Raw genomic sequence first — 6,000 nt, forward strand, 5'->3', positions numbered from 1 at the left:
ACCGAAGGAGAAAGGAAGCTCTAGGGTTTCGGGTAACTCAATCTCTCGGTCCCTTCTTGTGCTCACGGCCTCTCCTCGACGAAAGGACCACCACCCCGTGAAGAAACCCTCGGAGAACACCCTCGCCGGCCGCCGGAGACGTGCTTGCTTACTACTGCAGTTTCGCCCGAGAACAGCCGTCGCGCGAGAGAGAAAAGGAGAGGAGCGATTTTGGTTTTCCTGAACATAACCCCTAAGTTCTCCCTTTTAATACCTAATATTTCTGTTAACTATCTTAAATAAATTCACTACCTTTTCTAAACTGATCCGTCCGCGTGAACACTTGGTCAGCCACACATTGCAAAAGGCTTGGCTCGTGGGTTCAAATCTCGGCTGCAACCCTTTTCTTTCTATTATTTCCTGTTATTAACTTCTACTACTTAAATACATTTCATGCTTCTTTTAATCAACAACGCCTGCTTGGGCTCCTGGTCAGCTGAGACAACGAAAGGCTTTGCTTAGCCGGAGGTCTCTGGTTCAAACCTCGGCTAAATTTCTTTATTTTTTGCAACTTCTTTCGTTTAGTAAAAATATCAAACGACCTCCAAAAAATTGCATAAAAATACTCTAAAAATTTCTAAAAATCTCTAGAATATGTCTAAAGTATTTCTAAATATTTTTAACCAATATTAGAACTCCAAATGAGGAAATTTGGCTCGTTACAGCCCTTATAATTGGGCCTTCATTTATGCATAATGGATCATCATTAACATCTAGAGTGGGTTGACAATGATCCATATCATTAGCTTGTTGCTCTCTTTCTTTGACTCCATCATTTTGGGTGACCCAACTTTAGGTGTTCGAACTAGATCATCCACCCTAATTTCCAAAATTGAACCCAAAACTATAAAAGAAGCCTTACCTAACCCAGACTGGATAATTGCAATGCAAGAAGAATTAGCTCAATTTGAAAGAAACCAAGTCTGGGAACTTGTACCTAAACCCACAAATAAATCTATAATTAAAACTATGTGGATATTTAGAAATAAATTAGATGACAAGGGTGAAATAGTAAGAAATAAGGCTAGACTAGTGGCAAAGTGGTTCATCCAAATAGAAGGGTTAGATTATAATGAAACCTATACACCCGTAGCCAGACTTGAATCCATAAGGATGTTGATAGCCTATGCAACACATAAAAAATTCAAGTTATACCAAATAGATGTAAAATCTGTATTCTTAAATGGGTTCATCAAAGAAGAGGTCTATGTAAATCAACCCCCAGGATTTGAAGACCTAGATTACCCAAATCATGTCCTTAGGTTAAAAAAGGCTTTATATGGACTAAAACAAGCACCTAGAGCTTGGTATGAACGACTTTCAACATATTTAATATCTAAATAATTTAACCAAGGCCAAATAGACCAAACCCTATTTGTCAAAACCTTAGAAAAAGATATTTTTATAGCCCAAATTTATGTAGATGATATATTATTTGGATCAACAAATACAAAATTTTTAAAAGAATTTATCAAACTAATGGAAAATGAATGTACTATGAGTCTAGTAGGTGAACTCAATTTCTTCTTAGGGTTACAAATAAAATAAACAAAAGAAGGAATTCATATTTTCCAAACTAAATATCCTAAGGAATTAATTAAAAAATTTGGAATGGATAATTCTAAAAATATAAATACCCTAATGGTAACTAATGCTAAATTGACTCTGACATAGAAGGAAAATTGGTAGACTTAAAATACAATAGAAGTATAATAGGAAGTTTACTATACCTAACTACAAGCCGACATGATATTTTATTTGTAGTAGATAATTTTGTGCAAAAGAGTCACATTTAACAAGTGTAAAAAGAATACTAAGGTACATAAAGGGGACCCTAAGTGTAGGCCTTTGGTACCCTAGGACTAGCACATTTAACTTAGTTGGATACTCTGGCTCAGATTATGCTGGGTGTAAATTAGATAGAAAAAGTACAAGTGGAAGCTGCCAATTTCTTGGTCAGTGCCTAGTAAGCTGGTCCAATAGAAAGCAACACTGTGTTGCTCTATCCACTACTAAAGCAGAATACATAGCCATGGAGAATGTGCATCTAAATTGCTATGGATAATGCATACCTTAGATTATGGACACTAACTAATGCATGTACAAGGTAGAGAACATGCTATAGAATCATTCTAAGTTCGAGGATGAACTTTTTATAAGATATGGGGAATTGTAACGACCCAAATTTCCTCAATTAGAGTCCTAAAAGTAATTTAAAAATATTTAAAAATGCTATAGAAATATTCTAGGGATTTTTAGAAATTTTTAGAATATTTTTATGTAATTTTTGGAGGTCGTTTAGTATTTTTACTAAACGAAGGAAGTTTCGACATAAAAATGTCCAAGCCGAGAATTTAACCCACGGCCTTTGACTCAGTCAAAACTCGACTGACCAGGTGGCCAAACGGATTTTTCTTGTAACGTCCACCCTTCTTACTACTACTACTACTCTCTAAGAGTGACCGTTACTTATCTATTAACTCTACTTAACCGGTGTGATTAAAAACCACATGGAAACCCTACCGAAAAATTTCGACAGAGTCTCCCCTGTACCGGTGACCATATTCAACAATACATGCAGTATATATACTCAGCCACAAGCGGCTGGAACACATAACTAACAACCACGCAGTATAATAAATCTAACTCAGCAACAATAAAGAAAAACTAATCCACAACCACAACTGAATAGCAAACACAGTATCAAGTGTCCTTATAAACAGTTATCAAATTTCCTTAACACATAAAAACTTAATTAACTCGAAGAACAAATCATAATTCATCTTATTCGCAAGGATCCCTAGAACTTCCATAGTGCAGACATCACACACCCCTCTTGCATCTCCTTGTCGCCTTCCTTCATATTAGCTTTCCTTTTTCTTTATCTGCAGTAGGAGAAAGTGCAGTCTATAAGCATAAAGCTTAGTGAGCGCTATCTAACTCACAAAAACTCGATATGCATGTATACAAATAAAAACATGCTAAAACTGAATGCTAATCTGTAAAGCTACTCATGCTCATAAATAGCAAAGAAATCAACTAACAGAAAAGATAACATGTATAACTACTCATGCTCATAAACTAATAAAGAAAGCAAACTAACTGGAATGCTAACATATAAAGCAAAACATGCTCATCAACTAGCAAATAAATAACATGTAAGAAACTAAACATGTAAAAGCTGCTAGCATAAAAGAAAACTAAACTTGCTGATCTTTAAAATAAAGTGAAACTTACTTCTTTAATCTAATCTTATTCTTTTATTTCACTTGTTTAAAATTTATACTTTAATACTTGAAAATAATAATCAACTTCTCTTGGGCCCAGGCTTAGTACCATTTATGCGCGTTCCCTAATAGGTTGGGGTAGCGAGCCGCCAATCCTAAAAGAGCAGACTTTGGTCCACCAGGGCCAAGACCTTGGAATTGGACACCTGGATTTGTTTAACGACAACCTTGGAAGTCGGGTACTAGCCTCTTCTTAAAAGTAAAATACTTATTATCTTAATTACTTCTTTAAATGCCTTGGCATATTAATAAGCACCTTGTGTGCTAAAATCCCTAAAATCTTGACTTTGGGATTTACTTAAGGCCTTGGCCTTTTCTTTCTTTTCTTTTTCTTTCTTTTTTTACTTGTTAATGCTTCTAAAAGAATTCGATAGAACTCTTATTTACCCACTAGAATACATGATTGTTCATGCTCATCAAAATAGCAAATGAAAACTAAAGAAACTGCTCATGTGTATCTAGTAATAAAGAAAAACTGATCATGCTCAACTTATAGCAATTAAAATTGCACATACTCAATAATAGCAAATGAAAACTAGAAAAAATTTGCATATAAGACTAATACAAATCTGCACTAAAATGCTTAATAAATCTATGACCAACTAAACTGAATGCTTTAAATCTAAAACTGCAATACAATTGAAAAACTACAATGCCAAACAAAACAAAAACTGGAATACTAAACATAACTAAAACCAAAACAGTAAACTCCAAGGCTGTTCATGTCCCCTTTTTTTTTGGCACAAACTAATTTGAAACTTGTTGGAATTTAAGCCTTTGTGAAGCTTGCTGGAATCCTAAACAAACCTCTGTAAAACTGGTTCAAGCTTGTACTTTTATAAAGCAACAAAAATGAAACTGCAGGTCTAATTACTCTACTAACTAATTACTCTATTAAAGGTTCTAACCGAATGCTAACAGTGAGGAGGAAAACAACTACATTCAGCTAATGGTAAATAAAAAAACTGCACATGATCAGCTAAGGGTAAATGAAAACAAAACATACTCAGCTAAGGTAAGTTCAAACAGTAAAGGAAAACTAGAAACTCTATCTATCATGCACAATGCAGGCAACTCAAAGATGATCAGTGCCACAGCAAATCCGGTGATCTCATATTCAACCTAGCAGGTTCAGAATTAATGGTCATGGCAGCAACCAACACAAGCAACCCGAATCTACAACTCTTCCCCTATTCAATGTCAACTGCCCTATATCTAAAGGAACAAGAATGCCTAGTTCATACAATTATTTCCCTTCTTTAAAGTGCACGGCAGCAAACACACAAGTGATTTCACAGCATACTTCGAAATTCAAAAGACACAAGCCTAATCTTTACAGCATGATTCAAAATCAAGAAGAACAAATCCGAAATCCCCTCCTACCACATGCTTCAGAAATCTATCTCACGGCAAAATCATAAAACCAAAATCCTTTATCACGGTAGCAAGGAAAACAAAACTCGGAGCTATCCTACTGCAGGTGAGTAGCAACTCACCTCGCTGTTTTGAACTTACAACCGGGGAAAGACCTAGGGTTCGGATGAGCCCTTAACCGAAGGAGGAAGAAGGTTCTAGGGTTTGGAAACTTGAAACTCTCGGCCTCTTCTTGTGCCCGCGCGCTCTCCTTGCCGAGAGAAGCTCGGACTCGTGAAGAATCCACGGAGGAGGAAGCTCGTCGGTCGCCGGAGTCGCCTAGGTGCGTGCTGCGATTTTCGCCGAGAAGGGTTGGCGCCGTCGCGAGTGAGAAAGGAGAGGTTTCGGGAGAAAGAAAAATAGGTTTAGGGAAAAGAAATCCAATCCTTATACTTAGGGTTATTTCCATTATAGCTACATCTTAAATCTCTTTCTCCTCATACTTGGTTAACAAAACTCGTGTAGCTCAGCTGGTTGGGCTGGTTTCGGCTGAGGTTTGGCTCGGGTCGAGGTTGTGGGTTCAAAACCTGGCTTCAACATATTTCTTCTTTTTTTTTTTTTAAATTTCTTCCTCTTGGTAAAAATACCAAACGAACTCCAAAAATTGCATAAAAATACTCTAAAAATTCCTAAAAATCTCTAGAATATTTTAAAAGCATTTCCAAATATTTTTATGGACATTTGGAACTCGAAATAGAGAAAATTGGGTCGTTACATTTCTATTTAGAAAAGGCAGCGAATTTATTTAAGATAGTTAACAGAATATTGGATTATAAAAGGGATAAGTTGATCTTGGATTTGTCTGTTTAGAAAAGGTAGCGAATTTATTTAAGATAGTTAACAGAATATTATAAAAGGGATAAGTTGATGTTTGATTTGTCTGTTTAGAAAAAATAGTGAATTTATTTAAGGAGTTAACAGAATTATTAAGTTATAAAAAGGGATAAGTTGATGCTCTGTTTTCCCGTAACTTAAATCATTCTCTCATTCTCTTCTGCGTACGATGGCGGAGCCCGGGCAGAAAACGAAAGGGAGTTAGGGCATCATCTATGGCGGCCGGCCATGGTCCTAGAGGCCCTTTTTGTTCGGTTGTGAGTCCAAGAATCAAGGTAAGTGCTTCTCACCTGCAGTAGCAGTAGTTTCAGACCTTTGTTCTTCTTGCATTCGAAGCATGAGAAGCGCTTATAGTGCAGATTTTTAATTAAGCCTATAATGCAGATTTTTAATTAAGCTTATAGTGTAGATTTTTATATAGGTTTAT

The sequence above is a fragment of the Zingiber officinale genome, chromosome 3A (assembly GCF_018446385.1).
Source record: "Zingiber officinale cultivar Zhangliang chromosome 3A, Zo_v1.1, whole genome shotgun sequence".
Taxonomy (NCBI): Eukaryota; Viridiplantae; Streptophyta; class Magnoliopsida; order Zingiberales; family Zingiberaceae; genus Zingiber; species Zingiber officinale.